This window comes from Leiobunum rupestre, chromosome 1 (genome assembly GCF_980474605.1).
Source record: "Leiobunum rupestre chromosome 1, qqLeiRupe1.1.hap1, whole genome shotgun sequence".
Classification (NCBI taxonomy): Eukaryota; Metazoa; Arthropoda; class Arachnida; order Opiliones; family Sclerosomatidae; genus Leiobunum; species Leiobunum rupestre.
The window spans coordinates 60,839,281-60,862,020 of NC_143384.1; the positions used below are offsets into that span (position 1 = coordinate 60,839,281).

The window sequence follows — 22,740 nt, forward strand, 5'->3', positions numbered from 1 at the left end:
TTTTAATATTTACACCAAGAATACGTACTATTTACACCAAGAATGTGTAATATTTATACCAAGGACGTGTGCTATTTACACCAAGAACGTGTACTATTTTCACCAAAAATGTGTACTATTTACACCAAGAACGTGTAAGAACGTGTACTAGTTTCACCAAAAATGTGAACTATTTACACTAAGAACGTGTAAGAACGTGTACTATTTACACCAAGAACGTATACTATTTACACCAAGAACGTGTACTATTTACACCAAGAACGTATACTATTTACACCAAGAACGTGTACTATTTTCACCAAAAATGTGTACTATTTACACCAAGAACGTGTAAGAACGTGTACTATTTTCACCAAAAATGTGAACTATTTACACTAAGAACGTGTAAGAACGTGTACTATTTACACCAAGAACGTATACTATTTACACCAAGAACGTGTACTATTTACACCAAGAACGTATACTATTTACACCAAGAACGTGTACTATTTTCACCAAGAACGTGTGCTATTTTCACCAAAAATGTGTAATATTTACACCAAGAATGTGTACTATTCCCAAAATTGATTTTAATATTTACACCAAGAATACGTACTATTTACACCAAGAATACGTACTATTTACACCAAGAATGTGTAATATTTATACCAAGGATGTGTGCTATTTACACCAATAATGTGTACTATTAAACCGAGAATGTGTAATATTTATACCAAGGATGTGTGCTATTTACACCAATAATGTGTACTATTAAACCGAGAATGTGCACTATTTAAACCTAGGTGACGCGGCGGTAGCTACCGGAGAAGCACATATGATCTAGCGTTTGCTATCCTCAAATTAGATAAAAATTGTGAAATCTGGGTGTCGTAGTTGCTCAGTATTAAACACCGAGGAGTGTAGAATATAATAAAATTCAAAAATGGACCTTTTATAGCTTCTACACCCTCTATCTTAACCCTCTTATACGCTTCAACCCTTACGTTACTGGCTGCCAAACGCTAATAACGTCTGTTAATACACTAGCTATCTAGATTTCGAAGGCAACCAAAATCGATAGTTTTCATTTTCCGGAAAAACAAAATTCGGAAAAATTTCCAGAAAATGAAAAATTATACTAAATTACTTTTTAAGAGTTTTTTACTTTTTAATGTTTTTATCGATATAAAATGTCTAATATCAGTAAACATACTACAAAACATTAATAGTGTTAAATTTTTAATCAGTTTAAATTAGTCTAGATGTTTAGTTTTACTTTTAGATTCGAAAAAATGCCGCTTTATTTAAATTTGCCCTAAGAAATTTCAATAGTGTGAGACCCGAAAAAATGGATTGTAAATAATAGAAAAAACTGACAATTACATTAATTTCTTATCACTTCTGAACATTCAAAGCTACTTTTCAATCGTAAATTTTAATTTAATTTCCTTGGTGCATGGTTTTAAAACAATAGTACTATTATTAAAATTAAAACCATCTATTGTATGGAAAAATGTTAAATAAAAGTAAATTTTTAATAAACATTTTCCATGTACTAGTTAATATTTAATTTTAAATATAATAGACGTTTAAATAAAACCCGATTTGCCTAGAAGTAATAATACAGAGAGCCCGGATATACTTGTAAAATCGTTATAGTTTAAAGTGCTTAATATTTCGATATAGAAGGGCTTGTTCAATTTCGCGAGCGCCTCTCAAAAGAAAAAATTGCACGCGTTATCAACTTTTACCTTACTGTACAAACAAAACTAACAAATACACGTGACTAATTTATTCAGTGATTCGCGCATGCGCGTAGAGGGGAAAGAAAATTTCTCGAAGCCCGTATTACTTTCTCAATATCAAGAATGTCGTTTTGCCTTTGTTAAAAGCGACTCAAATAACGAAATGATTATCATTGTCGTAAACATGATAAAATTGAACTGATTTAAATGAAATTTTCAACGTATCTAGATCTATCAAATTGTAATGATTCCATCTGTGGTCTGGCAACCTACGATCATGTGAAAACAAATCAACTTCGCTTTGGACCTTAAAATTGTTTTAAAAAACGCCCTTGTATACACAAAACCGTTCCTATCTACACCACTACCTAACAAAGTAGCCCAAGATCAAACTTGGAGTCCGTCAGAACATAAAAAGTATTGATTTAAAGTACTATAACCATAAGTAACATAAAAATTATGAAGTATGACACTTCCTTTGGTTTTAATGCCAATTTTCTGTTTGAACCTTTTTTCGACACTGACACTCTCGTCCAGCTCAGCCTTGGACTGGAAACTAAACTGAGCAGTGTATTATCGTTCTTGGTAGCAGTATAATTATCATTACGCATTATTCCGTTTCAAAATTGGTAAACCGTCCACATAAAAAGGCGAAAATCCCACACATATTAAAGTTTTCCATTTGACTGCTCGAGATTCGTTCCAAAACCGTCTGTGACGTAATTAATTGCGATAGAAATGGAACATGTTTCGAAGATTCGAGCACTTTATTCCCGATCTGTAAAGGAACATGCAAAAAGCTGGTTGCGAGAGCTATCTTTATTTGTTGATCGGTGAATGGAACACTCTAAAATTGTTCGGAGCAGATCCGAGCTCGCAAATGAAACGGGAAATGTTGATCGGGGCGATCTCGAGCACTCGAGAGCAGTCAAATGGAAAACACAGTACAAGTAAAATTTTCTCGTTGTCCGCTAGGTGGTTCAAGCTAAATTGAAAGGAGCTAATTAAAACGGATAACCAAAATTACTGCTTGATTAAAATTTGAAAATAATTTGAAATCAGCACGCGTATTTTAAAGGAGATAAATTGAAATTAAAAGGCTGAAAAAACAGCCGTTGACTTGGAAGGTGCGTTGCTTGAAATTTGAAATGATGGAAAAATCGAAGTGGTAACGGTGCCAGTCGGGGTGCAGGGGGCGCGGGAGGCGAGGGAGGATGGGGGCCACCCTTCAACGGCTCTTTAGCGATTTTGAGCCTTTATGAGGATCGTTAAACGAAACCTCGTTTCAAAATGTCGAAATGTCAATCACTTCCACTTGGACGAACCAACACGTTTCCGTGACGTTAAACGGACACCTTTTATATAAGATTTCGTGGAGACGGCTGCTTCTTATATTTGGAACGGGGGGTTTGCGGTCTCCAATAAGGGACCGAATAAGGGTCGGCCCTGTCGAATACGGACCCTTACGCCGTTGACTTTAACAAGAAAGAAAAGTTACAAATTATTCCGGACATTTTCGTTAGAATAGTTTCACGTCCTTACGTCAATAGTCACTTTATTTCGATAGGAGGCGTTTTAACAACGGTTGAATATTGTCGAAAAACTGTTAAGGTTTCATTTATTTTTAACAATGAAACAGGATTGTCCTTTTTTATTTCCACCTAGAGAGAAAGACTTTGCGTGCTTCAAGGACGAATTTAAGGGAACCAATTTCGTCTAGTTGTTGTTAGTGAATATTTTTAGTAGAACTCGAAATCTGTTTGATAAACCTAATTACTGTATTGACTTACGTGTAATTTTGTCACAATGAAAAAAATTAAACTTTTTTGTACAAAAAGAATAACTTTTTTCGATAAAATATTAAGCTTTTTCATCGTTTGTCTAAGATCAAAGTGTGTTATCTTTTCGCATCAACAAAATAGATGACTTTGTACAAGCTATGTTTTAAAATATAATACTAAATTTGTTATTAGTTTGACTAAGATCAAAGTGTATTATCTCCACTTCCATCACTATAAAGATGAATCGTTCTAAACGGTACGTACTCACTCGACCAAACAGTGTATCGTAGATCTATCTAAATCCGAGTAAATATTTAGTCTATTTAGTTTCAAAATTAGCCAAAAACTCAAACGTAAAATACGATACTTAAATAGACGCTTCAATAAATCATTCACCAAAGAAATGGCCAAGAAGTAATATTTCCGAAAGCCAGGACCTGCAAGTCACTGTTTATTTAGTGCTTGTTAAAATAATGGACATTTTTCACATTTACGGCAGCAACAAGCATTCCCTTTTAACCAGGTAGCCTTTTTTGACATATTAAGGCTTTGGCAAAAACACGACGTTCTGTTTACAGGTGAAAAGTTTACATTATTTCCACAAGCACTATATAATGAATAACTTGCGGGTCCTGGCTCTCGGAAATATTACTTCTTGGCGATTTCCTTGGAGGAAGATTTATTTAAGCGCCTATTAGAGATGTGAAATAAATGAAGAAAATTTAAATAATAAGAAACTTTAAGGTCTTACACTACCAGCAAATGTTTTTGAATAATTTTGTGTAGTTCCTCAAAAGGTTTTAGACCGGGTATCGGAATTGACGAAATACTTCTACGACTTCAAGCGGTAGCTATTAAAATTCCAATGCTTAATTTATTTCTATAAGCAATATTTGAATAATTGATATACTTGTAATTAAGTAACTGAGACCTGGAAATTAGACTCCTTAGCATTACAATTGCAATTCCGATGTAATCTATGGCAACTGGAAGAAAATTTATCTTTAAAATTAGTAGTCAACCTTTCTATCCAATATCTCAATCTCCCCTTCCTTGTTGATGAGATCCATCGTATACCTAATAGAGGGATCGATTTCTACTCCTGAGCAGATACCAACAGAATATTTAATTTTATTTCATGACACTTCTTAAAACAATCAAATTGTAGGAAATTTCCTAGTCACTTAAAGGAAAAGTCCAGGTTGGGTAAAACTTGGATCTATTTCAAAGATCATGTTTAAATAAACTCAAAAATATCCGTCGTAAAATTGTATCTTTTTTTAATGACGAGAAATTAATTTTTAAACGAGCCCAATTTACCCGCCAAGCGAGATGCCATTTTGTTTCGCGGTGACGTTTTAGGACTTTAATAACGCGCTGTTCGCACTATAACAGCGCTCTGTTCCCTGCGCGCGCTTGCTCCGCGTGCGGTCTGCGGAGGGAAGGCGAAAGAAAATGGCAGCTCGCTTGGCGGGTAGATTTGGCTCGTTTAAAAATTAATTTCTCGTTATTAAAAAAGATACAATTTTACGACTGATATTTAGAAGTATATTTAAACATGATCTTTCTAATAGACCCAAGTTTTACCCAACCGGGACTTTTCCTTTAACCAATAGAAATAATAATAATCAGCTAGGCTAATTTCCGAGGTACCATCTTAGGGCCAAGTCATCTACCGACTTTTAATGCCTTTTAAATTCGGTGAAAACGTTTCCGGAGTTGGCCAGTTTCCCGACATTTTAGTAACGGTAACAATAACATTGGTTTGAATAAACCAGTTACCATTTCAATCATTTAATTTCTTTTAGCTATTCGTAATTACACATTTTCGGTATGTTTAATAATTTATAATTTTTGCTAGTACAATAAATTTTATGTACGTTTTGAAATTATTGAGATATTGGTAAATTACATTCCTTGTCTTTATACAAGCACTTGTAATAATATTATTTGTTAAAAGAAGTAAGTCATGATTTCAGAATAACCATTTCATTTATTTTAATAATTATTTTTTTTCTTTATTTTTTTATTCTTAATTTTTTATATTTTAGCCTGTGACAACCAGTCGATTTTACGAGGCCTCCTTAAGTTAAAATATAATCCTGAAATATATTTTGTGAGAACCATGGTTTATGTATTCTAATTTAAATTCGTTATTTAATTTAATGTCGTTTTGTTTAGTTTAGTTTATCAATGACTGTTATATAACTTGTTTATACCAAAATTGTCAACGGTTATAAATCACAAGTTGATTTTACTCTTAGCTTATATGCAAGCAATAAATAAATAATAAAACCAACATGAACTTGAATATGTGACCCAAAAGCAAGGTAATTTACCTTCTGTGAAATGTTTAAAGGCTTAAAATAGAGTCCACTTTTAAAGAAATAAATATTATGCTACACCACTTGAAATCCTAAAGCTGCCACTGTTGACCACAAATTTTGATCAACGTATTTCCAATGGTCATACGTACAAATATTTTAAATTTTTTACTTATTTCAATGGTGTGCCCCCCCACCCAACCAAAATCCTGGCTATGCCACTGCCATTGGCATATATTTCACGTTCCGAGTACTTCCCATTTTTATCTGCTAAGGAATATCTGTAATTGATTATGGTACTCTTTTTTCATGCAGCTCGCTTGGCGGGTAAATTTCGCTCGTTTAAAAATTAATTTCTCGACATTAAAAAAAGATACAATTTTACAACTGATATTTTTTAGTATATTTAAACATGATCTTTGAAATAGACCCAAGTTTTACCCAACCTGGACTTTTCCTTTAGGGTCTAAAAATCGTATTCTGAAAATCACAGAAAACGTTTGATAATAAATGCCCTGAAAATCACAGAAAAAGTTTTATATAATTGAAAATCGCAGTAACAATAGACAGATTAAGCCAACGATTGGAAACGTGAACGGTGAAATTTGTAGACGTAGCTTTGCTGTATACAATCTACACTCAGCTACAATTTTCTCTCTACACGTTTTGTTATAAATCACCAAATAGTACATCTGGGGTATTTAGATTTCAAATTTAAAAGATCGACATTATGAAGGACCAAATCATCATTTTCAAGGTCGAGATTGCATATGGGCATCTCTGAATTACAGAATATTTTTAAAAAACTCGTTATTACGCGTGCAAAATCTGTACAATTGAAATCGCGTGCTAAACCATACTTCTAAGCCTCACAGTTCGTTTTGATCTGAATGAAGGGATCGTAGTTCTTCGTCTTTAGTTCTTAGCAAATAATTTCCATGAAATTTCTCAACTTCAAATGTTTAAACGTATAAAAATGGCTTTCCATTATTCAGCATAAGCAATCTGAAATATATATATTTCCGTTAGCCGTGTTTTTCTCCTGAAAGTAATAAACTGTGATGAAATTCTGTCCTTCTTATTCGAAAATGGATATAAACTGGTGCATTCGAAGAACGACATTATTGGAAAAAGCTTTAGTTTTCTCCCGAGAAAGAGAATCTATTTCTTAGAAATACGGTTACAAAGAAAATTCCGTGGCAGGTTTGGGATTTTCGCGTCATTAACTGCGTTGAGGTTAGCGTACTTCCAGGTAAAACAGTCATATAAAAATGAAACATTTCATGTAAAATTAAAAACAACACCTAGTTCATACCGTCATTTTTGATACTACGTTGTATTGATCGAACTTCTGTCATTATCTGCATAGTCTTACGCCCAAGGCAGCTAGCGAGTTTTAATGCATTTAAATCAGGGGTTACAATGGGTAGGAGGGTGGTGGCAAGGCAAGAGCTCCCTACAATCACTATTATCATTAATTCTTCAGACGTTTTAATGAGAAGGGGAAGAACATTGGGGATTGCAAACTCAACGAAGAAAGAATTGTATAAACAGTGCGATATCGACCTAGAAAATAGTAATCTTGACCTTCAAAACGAATAGTAAGCACTACATTCCCAAGTAGACACATCTGAAGAAGCTGTATTTCTAAATTTAAAACCAGGAAACTGTAAGCATTGATTGGGTTAGGCCATGAACTGTTCATTTCTATTTTTAGTTGCCATCACGGTGAAATCGCCTTGTTTGGTTGTACAGGAGATTGTCCTTGAGAGAATTGAAACAAGACGTCCCTCCCTAAGAGTCTTTCTTAACGGCGTTTCCATAATTCAGGTTCTACCATGTCCTGCTTATCCTGTACTACACGATACTTGTTTCAGGTTTACAATTGTTGGATGTAAAACCCTTCAAGAATTGTTTCAACTCATTGTGAAGGATTCTGTAGTTTGTGTCCTAATCAATTCGGCCTCTTTCTGGGTGAAGCTTAGCCCAATTTGGGATATAAGGATTATAGATTGGTTCTTTTGTTTCAGTGAAGATTTCGTTTCTTGTTTCGTGACTTTGTTTGATACTAAACTAACAATTTCCAGATGTTTTTTCAGGTGATTTATTTATAGTCTTACCATCAGTTTCTAACATTGTTACATAAGTAGGAATGCCTCTTTGGGAAATATTTTTACGAAAGCTACTCAATGGACAACGTCATTACAGGAAGAAAATCACTCGCTAGCGTTGAGTTGTCAAAGTTACGTAAAACGCGGACCCGCTGGGTTAGCGCACGCAATAACCCCATTAAAACTATTCCTACAGCCGTTAGAGGTTCAATTTTAATGAATTTATTTGTCACTAGATATCGCCAAGTGATTTTTACCATATTTCTTATTAAACATTGCAGTTTAATAATAGACAAAAACTATCAACAAATGTTCAACTCTAGAGCGTTTAAAAGTCGCTCGATGACTTGGGTCTAAGGTGGTGCCTCTAAGTAACAAGAAACAAGTTGCCAAGCGTAACATGTATTTGTGGTTCTGTGCTAGAACGCTCACCTAGAAAAAAATTTGTACTACATCCAATGACCAAAAGAGGGCTCTTTTGGAAAAAGCTTTTCCCTGTTTCCAAGAAACTGCGAATGCAGTGATTACACTTTGCCCCGAAAATGCGTACGCGTTCGCAGCCCAGACAGACAGACACGGTGATTGTAAAAAATTAAAGGGAGTATGAACTAAAATGAAAAGAAAATTAACGTAACTAACGCCAATTACAACTACCTCGCGCCACGTGTGAGTATTGGCAGAAGCCATACTTTCCCTGCGAAGGTTATACTGCCATGAATATTTTGTTTTTCTATGTTTCAGTATGCTGGCACCATCTGGTAAACAGGATCTTCTTTGGCAAATTTGTATCGCGGCCTAGAGCGCTCGGGGCAAGAACCTATTGATCAGAAAATAAATAACAAAAGCGATATTAAGTAGTCCACGTTATGAACGGGAACGCCTAAATACCTTCCTAGTGTTTCCCAAACGTTATGTCAAGCTAACTTAACAGTGGTTTAAAAGCATTCTAAAGTACAAGATTAATACTTCTACAGAACTTTCCTCTGTATTATTACGGTACAATAGAAAAGTGTACGAAACAGTGTTTTTCTGAATGGTGAATTTCTTTTAAATAATCCAATTGATGTCGTGAGGGCTGGACATTCGCTATTGATTGATGTTCTATTGACATTTCTAGCCTCAACGATTCGTGAGGTATCAAAATACGACGTGTGAATAATAGATGCTGTTCCGCCGGGGTAGGGGACATTGTTTGCAAAATCCGGATTGCAATATGACTAAGTTGAAATACTGTTTTCGAAGCCAAAGCTGAGAGCGTGGATCAAAATATTCAAAAGCAAATTATACTTTATTATTAAAGAGCATTTTCCTTCAAGCCACAGTACTTGGTCAGTTCATACTTTGTACCAAATTTTATTCGAATTGGTTAAAGTTTGTTTATGAACTTGTCATCTCATATATGAGAGGTTAACGGTAATAGTTATAGTGTAGGGAGCTGTTAGCTCGCGTGGCTTGCAGGGCTTGCCACCACCCTCCTACGCACGGTAACCCGGCCACCTGAATTAAAGGCATTAAAAGTCGCTCGATGACTTAGGCCTAGGGTGGTGCCTTGGGTATTAGCCTAGCTGATTATTATTATTATTATTATTATATCATGTCACTGGAGAAATATAAATCTTAAAAGCAAGTGTCGGCTCGACGTGAAGCACCCTTTTTTCAACAGATGTCGCTAGCGTTGAAATCAAAACAAGATGCTTAAGCTACATTTTGACCCAAAAGGCGGGACATAAAAGCACCCCTTGCGTTGATTGGCTCATTTGTAAATTTGACGATAACTTATTTTATATGGTAATTTTTAACGATATATTTTATAATGGAAATATAATAAACCCTTTCTTTAAAAAAAGCTACGCTTGCCGAACTTGTTTTTATGTAGCTCATTCGTCACGAAAACGTAGACGTTTAGTTCACTTTATGCTTAAAAACAGGGTGCCTCGTCAAATCATGGTCGAATTTATGTCCATGGCTTTTCATAGTAAACGTCATCGATACGTCACTCGTGACACAGCAGCAACATCAAAACAAGAAGGCCAATGTTACTTTAAAGAAAGGCCAATTAATGGTTAAAATCAACTAAATAGAGTATAAGTTGTCAAATTATAATACTCGATAATAATTCTCTGACGACGTTTTAGTTTCGTTTTTTTGAATTTTAGCTTTCTTTGCCATAAATAGATGGCACCATGATCTCCAGTTAGATCGTGTTTTTCGAAGATTCCGATAAATTCATGGCCATCTCTAATAACAGGGGCCTTTTCATAATACAGGTAGCAATGATAGAGCTGACTGTTGCTTTAAATACGTCACGAAACATAGAACATTGAATTATATCAAGAATGTTGTTATTTATTCTTACGGATAATGACTATATTGACATGATCCATGAGCATCATGCTCTAGTTTATAATTGGTATGAGAGGGGGGGGGGAGGAAAAACGACACCGGTGTGTGCTTCAATCGCGTTGGAAGAAGGTTTTAGGAAAACAATGACTGATTTGAATTTTTATAGTATGAAACTCGATCGGGAGGGGGGAATGGGAGGCACGCTGAAAACCGCCTCAATAAAGTCATCCTCCCTAAGCAGAAATAAATATATTCTACGCGTGTTTATGATTTTAAAATCGATGTTTTTATAGTCTTTTCACTTTAGCAGCTTCTTATACTTTCCATTAAGCCTTGGTTTGGAATTATTTCAAGTACGAGGTCAAATCTGATACACTTTCGCTTTGTTACGATTTGTATTACAGTTTATATTACCAATATTCAAAATTGGGACCCTACTTTATTTAAGAAGTCTTAAAATCTACCCCAAGATTTAATTAACTTTAAAAATCCCGCAAATTATTATTAATAGGACATCCCATTTTAAATTATTTGAAGATAACATTTAAAACAATTAAGTGTCGGTTCGGCGTTAAGTAGCTCTTTTTTTCAACAGATGTCGCTATCTTCGTAATCAAAAAAAGATAGTTAAGCGACATTTTGACCCAAAAGGCGGGTACTTATAGGTAACCCTCGCGTTTATTGAATCGTTTGTAATTTAGTCAATAACATAAATTATAGTAATTTTAAACAATATATTTTACATGGGATATATAAATCAGGTAAAAGTACCCTAAATAGAGTATAAGTTTTCTAAATACTACAATGGCTCTCTGACGACGTTATCATTTTGCTATTTTGATTTTTAGCTTCCTTTGCCACTATAATAGCTGGCACTACACTGTCCACTAAAGTCGCTTTTTTTCGAAGAATCTGATCGATCCAAGGCCATTTCTAATAGCAGGCAGGAACCTTTTCATAATACAAATGACAATGATAGAACCGACAGTTCCTTTAATTCAGGTAAACATTCCTAATTAATAAGATGGGGATGTCTAAATGGACGATCTTCAGTAAATGCTCATCTCGACATTGAAAAAAGTACTCGAAAACATACCCAAATTTTATAATAACATTATTACTCGTGTAAACAGGATGTTCTTGACCTAGAAAATGCTGATCTTTTATATTGTAAATTTGGGCACTAAGCAATAGCTACAAAAATTTCAAGTCGAGACCATCTATTTTTAGAATTCGAGCTTCTGCGAATGAAGACGCAACTGGTGTTTCTGTGGACTGTCAAAGTCCCGAGTTTGACCTTCAAAGTCTTCCTGGCCACGACGGGAGGCCAACAGTCCAGACAAACGCTAAGCTATTTTATTGCAGCACCTATTACTCGAACAGCAGGCTACTGACAAAACGATCTGTACTCTTGAAAGTGCCGCGCGCTCCCCAATATTTTATTCGTTTTATGTCATTTTGTTTTTTGGCGCAAATTTCATTTTGGAAAAGTAATCGTCGATGTTGCGTAGGTTTCCTTTTGCAATGACTATACTTAACGGGAATATAACCCCTTGTATTATTCTGTCGCCAAACCGAGGGATCCCTAACATTGCTGTGGTCTTCCATAAGGAACGCGTTGGAGGTCACATTTCCTTTAAGTGTCGCTGATACCGCGATTCAAATTCTATAGAATTTTATCATTCTATAGAATTTTATCATTCTATAGAATTTTATCATTCTATAGAATTTTATCATTCTATAGAATTTTATCATTCTATAGAATTTTAGCATTCTATACAATTTTAGCATTCTATAGAATTTTATCATTCTATAGAATTTTATCATTCTATAGAATTTTATCATTCTATAGAATTTTATCATTCTATAGAATTTTATCATTCTATAGAATTTTAGCATTCTATACAATTTTAGCATTCTATAGAATTTTATCATTCTATAGAATTTTATCATTCTATAGAATTTTAGCATTCTATAGAATTTTATCATTCTATAGAATTTTAGCATTCTATACAATTTTATCATTCTATAGAATTTTATCATTCTATAGAATTTTAGCATTCTATAGAATTTTAGCATTCTATACAATTTTAGCATTCTATACAATTTTAGCATTCTATACAATTTTAGCATTCTTTAGCATTCTATAGAATTTTATCATTCTATAGAATTTTATCATTCTATAGAATTTTATCATTCTATAGAATTTTATCATTCTATAGAATTTTAGCATTCTATAGAATTTTAGCATTCTATACAATTTTAGCATTCTATACAATTTTAGCATTCTATACAATTTTATCATTCTTTAGCATTCTATAGAATTTTATCATTCTATAGAATTTTATCATTCTATAGAATTTTAGCATTCTATAGAATTTTAGCATTCTATACAATTTTAGCATTCTATAGAATTTTATCATTCTATAGAATTTTATCATTCTATAGAATTTTATCATTCTATAGAATTTTATCATTCTATAGAATTTTATCATTCTATAGAATTTTATCATTCTATAGAATTTTATCATTCTATAGAATTTTATCATTCTATAGAATTTTAGCATTCTATAGAATTTTATCATTCTATAGAATTTTATCATTCTATAGAATTTTAGCATTCTATAGAATTTTATCATTCTATACAATTTTAGCATTCTATACAATTTTATCATTCTATAGAATTTTAGCATTCTATACAATTTTATCATTCTATAGAATTTTAGCATTCTATACAATTTTAGCATTCTATACAATTTTAGCATTCTATACAATTTTAGCATTCTATACAATTTTAGCATTCTATAGAATTTTAGCATTCTATACAATTTTAGCATTCTATACAATTTTAGCATTCTATAGAATTTTAGCTTTAAACGGAGTATATTCAACATTGAAATATTGTCTGCTTATACGCGCTCAAGTTTGTTCTTATCGTAACTAGTGCTAGTTGCCCCTGGTGTCAAAAGAAAAGAAATTAAGCGCTCCACCTTAATAATTGACACAGATCCTCCATTTAAAGGCAAAAGATCAAGATAGATGAAAAGTTGATACCTTATGATACGTGTCAAGATTTTTGCAAGAATAATAATAATCAGCTAAGCTAATACCCAAGGCACAACTTTAATCCTAAGTCATCTAGTGACTTTTAAAGCCATTAATCAAGATTGTTTTATTTCAACCATTTATTACTTACTTTAAATGGATATTGAAAGGGCCACAGAATCGTTTGAAAAATTCGGGTGTAATTTCAAATATCTCCTCCCTTTTAATCTCTATAGTCCCACCCTCAAAATTCATTATCCCTAGTGAAAACTAGCCTTTAAAATAAACACATTTCAATTTATAAAATTAATCTACAAGATCTTTGGAACATTTAATTTTGCCCTAGTTTGAAGCCTTTTCTTAAGTTTATAATATCTTCTAAACGGACAATTGTTTATATTGTCTAGTCAATAACACGTCCCGGATTTGTCTAGGCCTTAGACAAAGTCTTCTAAACGGACAACTGCCTATATTGCCTAGTCAATAACAAGTCCCGGATTTTAAAGGCCTTAGACAAAGTCTTCTAAACGGACAACTGCCTATATTGCCTAGTCAATAACAAGTCCCGGATTTTAAAGGCCTTAGACAAAGTCTTCTAAACGGACAACTGCCTATATTGCCTAGTCAATAACAAGTCCCGGATTTTCAAGGCCTTAGAGAAAGTCTTCTAAACGGACAACTGCCTATATTGCCTAGTCAATAACAAGTCCCGGATTTGTCTAGGCCTTAGACAAAGTCTAATAAACGGACAACTGCCTATATTGCCTAGTCAATAACAAGTCCCTGCTTAGGACCCGGACCCTCTCACTCAATACGTGCTAAATTAGGCCTCGATAAATTCATCCAAAACTATGCGATAAGAAGCGAGAGCAAATGTCACTTTTTATATATATCCTTTGTATTTGCGCGTAAACATTCGGAACGGGGCTAATTGAGAGTAAGGGGACCTCCCCCGGAGAGACAAAATTTAGTGGAAGGCTGGCGCAAACGTAATAAAGCCGGGGGTGATAAGTCAAGAAGTTCGCGAAATGAGATTCGTGATTCATTGTCGGAAGTTTTCATCCCCCTTTTCTATATTTTCGATGGTCGAGCGTGTTGAGAGACCGGAAGCCAACTTCTTTCTGTCCGGCGATTCTTCGCCGTTCTTCTTTATGATCTCCATTTGGGAAAATACGATCACTCATGGCTTTTGTTGCTGGCAGTTCTACACGTACCGTCCTCCGCCGCGAGGAAGCCGGAGAAGAGCGAGAAGGTGCTGGTGGTAGCGATCCATTTTGGCTGCGACTCGAAATCGTGCTTAGAGGGAAAGCCGGCGAAACGGGCGGCGTCAAAATGAAGAGGCTCTTTTTCCAAACATGACTGTTCTTCGCCATTGATGGATAGTGCAAAAAGATGACCGTGTTATGATTTACTATTTTCTGGTTCGAGGAAAGTTTCTCCAGGAATTTCCCCTTCTCCGTTGGGACTTTGCCGAATCAGGGGGATTTTGAGGCTGTATGATGTTCGTTTAGTTTAGGATATCGCTACGTTTCGTTTTCCGTTCATCCTTTCCCCCTCTTTTTATCCTTTGTTTCTCGGCCCCCTCAGACGGAAATTTCTTTGTTTGTTTCATTTTAAAATATCTACACTGACCGTACCGAGAAATTGATTTCTCCCAAAAGCGAATTTATATTGTTATGGATGAAGAGTTCGTTGTTGCTGCTTATTCTGTCACTAAAGGGATACCGCTTTTTGAAGGGAAATAGTTAAAGCATTATTTCGCTATTGCGTACTCGTAGAAACGGAGAATTTTAGAAAACTTTGTTACACATGAGTTTCTACGTATTCTTTCAAAATCTCATAAGCCCTATTTGGGGGGAACACAGTAAATATTCTCACGAAGGGTTTTATCATCTGCCTGTCGAAGGTTTTGTCACTATTAGGAGATGAAATTAAATGAAGTGTACGTGAAGAGCGATTGTGCAATTGGCCCTAGAATAGCCAATGACAAGTTGACCACTTGACTATGCTGAGCCGATGATCGGGTTCTCGAGCCAATTGAACAGCAGAATTTACACCGTAGTAGAAATTGATAACCTTACAGTGCTGATTCTACGACAGTGACATCGTAATCATTCGTCTAAAGTATAAATTAATACATTCTCGATATTCGTTTGTTAATTCATACGTAGCTTGAACTATATGCTCAAAGCTATTTAAGATATGTATTTGCCGATTTTCTGTGGGCTGTTTTTTTCAGATCTCAAGCTCTAATGTGAACGCATTGTGGCTTATGATTTTTGTCAATTACCAAGGCTTGATTACTCCAAAAACGGCATTATATGGGGTAGAAAAATTGCTTATTATAACAAATGATCTTAATAATTTTAAAGTCGATAATTAATAAGTTATGAAGTGTTCAAAGAGAAGCTGGATTAGCATTGAGTTTTCGACTTCTTAACTTATCAATTTAAAATCACTGGAAGTAATTTCAACACTAACAATGTAAGAGGAATTGTTTGATATCTAAGTGGAAATAGTGCTTTCAACGGACAAATGAGCAGATTCTTCAGGTTGAAATTCCTAGATATCGGAAGGTAATCAGTTTCTCTGATCAGGTTAACCCTTTATATTTCTCATCCATAAATCTGATTTCAATTTGTATCTGTTTCGCGTAACTAGAATTTAAATCCTCAGTTTCAGTGATAGATGAACAGAACCCGACCACTTGAATTAAGGCAATAAAAGTCGCCAGATAACTTGGATTAGGGTGATGCTTGGGTATTAGCTTAACGAACTATTATTAAATATAATTTTGTGAACAGCAACTTGAAATAGTTCAGAATACAAATTTCGAAATAATCTTAATCTGAGGATATTTAAAATCGATATCCGTGAGCATCTGCAATTTGGTCACATTTGTCTGTCAGTTTACAACGAATTCAGATCAGTTTCGGGTTTAAACAACTGCTTTGAATTTTGATTCATTTATCAACTGACCTGATAATGGAAATCAGATGACGCGAGACTTATCTAAAAAACGTTTGCAGTTCTACGCGGAAGTATGGATTAAGGCTAGTTCCCACTTAGCGAAAAATGCAGTTTTCGCGAAGCGAATTGACGCATGCGAGTGAAATTTAGTGAAGCTCAAAGCTACGACAAAAATTAAATTCGTCACGAAAGTCTCGAAAATTCGTCAAATGGGAACTCAGCTTTAAGGTTTTAAATAATTAATCAAACACGGTCTACTAGAATTAGATTTTAGAGTAACGTCTCCCTTAGGCAAAATTAGTTACATCAATTTAAAGTATCCACATAACTTATATAATTAAATACCTTGAAATTAGTACAAACATGTCTTGAAACTCCCCATTGATGTTTAGACGATCAAGTGATTGAACACCCACTGAGAACTTACGTATGAAAAAATATCAAATACCTAAACCCCTTAAGAGCTAAAGTTAGTCGCTAAACGTTTTACAATTTTAATTTCGAAATACACTTGCGATCGTATTTCAATTTAACATTTAAACTCGCCTTCTCATAAGCATTAAATATTTGTGTGTTATATTTATACTAATACACAGATTCACTTAGAGTTCGTCTGTACACCAATTTGAGGAGTACGCTGAGAATACGTGAAGTATGCAAAGTGCGCCAAGTGAGCATATTACGTGAAAAGAGAGCGAAATAAGCTTATGTGAAGTACGTCTAGATTACGTGAAAAGTAAGCGAAGTATGCAGATTACGTGAAAAGTAAGCGAAGTGAGCAGATTACGAGAAGATAAAATGAAATAAGATCATGCGAAGTTGCAGATTTATTGAAAAGTAAGCGAAGTAGGCACATTACGCCTAGATTACACTAAAAGTAAGCGAAGTGAGCAGATTACGAGAAGATAAAGTGAAATAAGCTCATGCGAAGTGAGCAGATTACGAGAAGATAAAGTGAAATAAGCTCATGCGAAGTAAGCAGATTAATTGAAAAGTAAGCGAAGTAGGCACATTACGCCTAGATTACACTAAAAGTAAGCGAAGCACGCAGATTAAGATGAAATTACGTGATGATTAAGCTAAGTAAACTTACGTGAAGAACGCAGATTACATGAAAAGTAAGCGAAGTAAGGTTATAATACGTGAAGAACGCAGAAGAGTAGACTAAGTAAGCTTGCGTGAAGAACGCAGATTACGCTGAACTTATGTGAAGAGTAAGTTAATTAACATAACGTGAAGAGCGCCGATTACTACTACGATTACGCGGAGTAGCCAACCCTAAGCAAGGACCAAATATTCGAAAGCAAATTTGGTAGGGCTTAAGCTACTTTAACAAGAAGCTTGTAATATAGGCTTTTAAATGTAACATTCACCATCACAGGTTCATAGCAGCTACGAGCAACAAACACAAGGAGAACGCAGCTAGCCTTTAAACACGCTAAGGAAGGGTTGTGTACGAATTTCATTGGACGAGCGTCACGAGCCTTTACGCAAAACGTTTTACGGGCGGGGGGGGGGGAAGACAATTTCGGAATTTTCCCCTTCCGACGGCAGCAGGCACTAAAGCGTCTAGCCAATGAAAAAGGTACACAAGAAAATCCACGACTTTTGACGGGTTGCGTTCTCCTTGTGTGGGGTGTTGTGTTTGTTGCTCCTAGATAGCAGTTTCCAAATCACGGATGTGTATACTGCATAACGGTTCAATATTTATGCCTTGTACCGAAGTGCGTAAAAATATGTACTATTTAAAAATAACATTTCCTCATTGTAACGATTTCAGAACTTCGTTATTATAAAGTATTTAGTTGGCATTAATATTATGAAATTACTAATTTTAGATTTAAACATATTAATTACACCTAAGAGCAAGAAACACAGCACCCCACACAACGAGAACGCAACCCGTCAAAAGTCGTGTGTTTTCTTGCGTACATTTTTCATTGGCTAGACGCTTTAGCGCCTGTTGCCGTCGGAAGGGGAAAATTCCGAAATTTTCTCCCCCCTTTCCGTAAAAAGTTCAGCGTAAAAGTTCGTCCAATGAAATTTGTACACAACACTGCGTTAGCGTGTTTAAAGGCTACCGGCGTTCTCCTTGTGTTTGTTGCTCCTAGGTGGCACACTTCATTTTCTTTCGAAAGAGTAATATTATACGTTCGTGCTCTAGCATATTTGGCCTCCATTGTTAGATTTTTCTTTAATTTGTAATTTTTTTTCTCATATCCCAAAAAGTGAAGCACCAGTCCTTTGTTTTGGCTTTAATAAACCCTTAAACCTCTTTACTTTAGATGCCCTGAGAATATATAAAACCATTTATCCATAAAGATAGCCTTATTTGTAACTCCATTCAACTTCACGATTTAAAAACATTGTGTACTAAGACGGCCAGAATTCAATAATAGTCTTCAAGTAGAAAAAGTTGAAGAACCTTTCATTTGTTGGCCACTGAAATTGACAGTCCCCGTTTCTTTATACGCGTAACAAATTATAAAAAGATAAGTTATAAGAACTGCAACAAAAGAGGGGAAATTCCAAAAAAAAAAGCTTTATTTTCCACTATAGCGTATCTTAATAAATTTACCGTTTTTCCAAACGTCTTGAGAACGAGTGGGGGATTCTGCGAGCGTATAAAAAAGCGGGAGAGGGCGCTGTTTGTCGCCTACAAGCTTTTAGAATGTCACTGCTGAGACGGAAATCAATCTTTAGCGCTAAAAGCCTCCTTTTTGCTTCCGTATATGGACAAACGAGGGTTTCATGAGAGTTTTTATTTCATCCTAAATTCCTTTCTAAGTATCGCCGAATAAAAGCGAAATTCGCCTTTATTCCTGAAGGAAGAGACCTTTTAGAGCGCCATCTAGCAGCGACGCTACCTACCACCACGTGACTTAGCGACGTCAACCGAAGATAAACGCGTCCTTTACGTTTTAATTTGTCGAGTACTGTATAAAGTGGTGGCCGATATACGGACTTCGAGGCACTGAGAGATTTATACCGCAGTTCGCCTTCTGCTTTAACTGTTTATAAAGAGTGTCTTATTGCAAGTGAGACAGTCGCGAAGAGTGCTTTGCAGTTTCGAGGCTTAAGTTCGAGTTTGATGAATATTTTTTCTTCTTAACGGATCGAAATCGTTTTGTAGTAAATCGATAAAAACAAGAAAGTATTTGGTAAAACCATGAATTTATTCATATACACTCATTAATATAGATCTGGCTATACATTTCACGGCATCAGCCTGTATAAGGGGCGGGACTTTACGCACCGCCCATTGCATGGTCATTATGGCCTTAACGAAAATTAAATCACGTGAAAGGAAAGAGTAGCTCTCCAATTGGACATCAGCCTGTCGAAGGGGTGGGACTTTACGCTCCGCCCACAGCATTGTCATTATGACGTTAGCAGAAATAAAATCACGTGAACGAGAAGAGCAGCTCTGCAATTGGTCCTAGAATAGCCAATGACAACTCGGTCTAGCTGTGGGCCAATTGAAAAGAGAGTAAATTAAAGCGTCCTAAAAATCTATGAACTTAGTCCTGCCTCTACGATAGTTACATTGAAGTAAGTCGATCTATGTACGTTCTATATTCATGGGAGCAGAATTAACACATTAATGGTAAAGGTATAATTTAAAAGCGCCCTCTGGTTCTGAACAAGTTATTTTTCTGATCTGACCATGTGGTTTCGTTTTTCTATCGTTAGTTAGATTTTAAATGATTTTAATATTTAATAATTTCGACAGATGACGCTTCTCTAATCAAATCAACATAAAACCAACGCTAGTGGCGTTTATAAAACTAAAAAACATAGATTAGGCACAAGAAAGATATTTTTTAGAGTTCACTTTTAATAATAGATTATCAATTCGGAAATTTGCGTGTGGAACATGGTGAAGCAGACGCTATTTTAACCAGGTTGCCATGCATTTTTCGTTCTAAATGTATGGCAACCCGGGTAGGGAGCTGTTCGCTCGCGTGGCTTGAAGAGCTTGCCACCATCCTCCTACTCATTGTAACCCGGCCACCCGTTTAACGACATTATAAGTCGCTAGATGTCTTGGGCCTAAGATGGTGCCTTGGGTATTAGCCTAGCTGCTTGTGTTGCGTTAATAAGTCACTGGAAAACAGGGTTGCCTGTTAAAATAGCGTCTGCTTCACCATGTTCCACACGCAAGCTTCCGGTAAACGCCGCTTAAGGGAAATAATAATAACGCCCATTACCGCACTGCCATCTATCGGCTTTTAACACATTTATTAGAATGGTACTTTGCACAACGTCATAGGTCATCGAGGTCACGATGAGATCTAACGTCAAAGTACCATCCTCGTTCGCTTTTAATAATAATAATCAGCTATTCTAGTACCCAAGGCACCATATCTTAGGCATAAATTATATAGCGACTTTTAATGCCTTTAATTCAGGTGGCCGGGTTACGACGCGTAGGAGGGTGGAGGCCAGACCTTCATGCCACGCGAGACAACAGCTCCCTACACTCACTATTACCGTTAACCTCTACTATAAGGTATGTCGTCAAAGTTCCATACTTGTCAACCTTTCACCTAACTGCGCATTCTCGAATGGTATTCAGTCGTGCTAATTGGAGAGCATTAGAAAATCATTCAAATTGATCTAACGGAAATTTTCAGTTAAAATTGATCGAGATCAGGTTGGTGGGTACAAAACAGAAAAATCCAATTGTTTATCCAAGCGGAAAATGTCGTTAACATTGAAAAATAAAAAAGTCATTGGTTTTGCGCCCGTATTTTTCGTTTATTCTTCGACTTCGCTATTGATTGTTAAGTTATAGACTAATAGGATCCTAAAATACCGCAACCTTTTATGGCATGTTTTATCCTTTCCGACAATATCTAAGAAACAATTTTTTTTCAATATATCTTTTACAAATTGTAAATTGTGCACAGTTATAAATAAAACTATTTATGATAAGTATCTGAAATATTTTAATAAGCGCGAGCTATTTCACGATACATATTAAAAGATTTTAAAATGAAAGCGCACAATATCCTACTAAAGAAAAACCTGTTTAATATATTTTCACTTTTAAGATTTAGATTTTATCCCCAGTTTCTGCAACTTTGTAATTAAAATTTAATTAAAAATATGAAACCATATCCAGTTATGTAAAATAAATTTTAAACTACAACTACAAAAATTTTATAACTCTAAAACTCATATTTCACGAAATAGAGCTATTTAAAGGCAAAGTTTAGTATATCAAAAAATAAAAATTAGGCTAATTTCTTTGGAATTAGACACCTACTGTTCGGATTTGGGTTCATTTCTTTGTAATTAAACACCTACTGTTCGGATTTGGGCTCCTTTCTTTGGAACTAAACACCTATACTGTTCGGATTTGGGCTCATTTCATTGGAATAAAACAACTACTGTTCGGATTTGGGCTCCTTTCTTTGGAACTAAACACCTATACTGTTCGGATTTGGGCTCATTTCATTGGAATAAAACAACTACTGTTCGGATTTGGGCTCCTTTCTTTGGAACTAAACACCTATACTGTTCGGATTTGGGCTCATTTCATTGGAATAAAACAACTACTGTTCGGATTTGGGCTCCTTTCTTTGGAACTAAACACCTATACTGTTCGGATTTGGGCTCATTTCATTGGAATAAAACAACTACTGTTCGGATTTGGGCTCCTTTCTTTGGAACTAAACACCTATACTGTTCGGATTTGGGCTCATTTCATTGGAATAAAACAACTACTGTTCGGATTTGGGCTCCTTTCTTTGGAACTAAACACCTATACTGTTCGGATTTGGGCTCATTTCATTGGAATAAAACAACTACTGTTCGGATTTGGGCTCCTTTCTTTGGAACTAAACACCTATACTGTTCGGATTTGGGCTCATTTCATTGGAATAAAACACCTACTGTTCGTATTTGGGCTCATTTCTTTGGAATTAAACAACTACTGTTCGGATTTGGGATAAATTCTTCGGAATTAAACACCTACGGTTCGGATTTCGGCTCATTTCTTCGAAATTAACCACGTTCTGTTCAGATTTCTGCTTCGAGATTTTTGATTTCTTTCACAAAATCCGGGATTATCTTTGAAGGAAATTCTAGGATTTTGGGGATTTGTACTCAAAGTTTCAACAGGATTTTTCCAAATGTTCGATCCCTCGTAATGAGCTTTAAGAACAGTAATAAAAATAGCAAATAATAAAATTATTAAAAGTGTCCCGAATTACCCTTTGCAACTCAAGATTGCCAGTGAATTTTAAGAATATCGAATAAAACTATGTTTTAGTCTGCACAAAATGAAAGATTTCTCAGTTTGTCCCCAATCGATTTCGCGGAACATTGCGGTTTTCCCAGTGTCGCTTCTAAAGGTTGTTAAAAGGCTTTATTTAATAAAATACACGTTCTTCGACCAAAAGCGAGTTGAAGAAAGTTTAAATCGTCAGCAGTT

The 22,740-nt window shown here is 35.2% G+C and overlaps 1 protein-coding gene across 1 annotated transcript in view; it reads right to left on the reverse strand.

Moving 5' to 3' along the window:
- LOC149963463 (protein O-mannosyl-transferase Tmtc3-like) overlaps positions 1–22,740 on the reverse strand; it is a 146,670-nt gene that overhangs the window by 71,316 nt on the left and 52,614 nt on the right. The window lies entirely within an intron of this gene.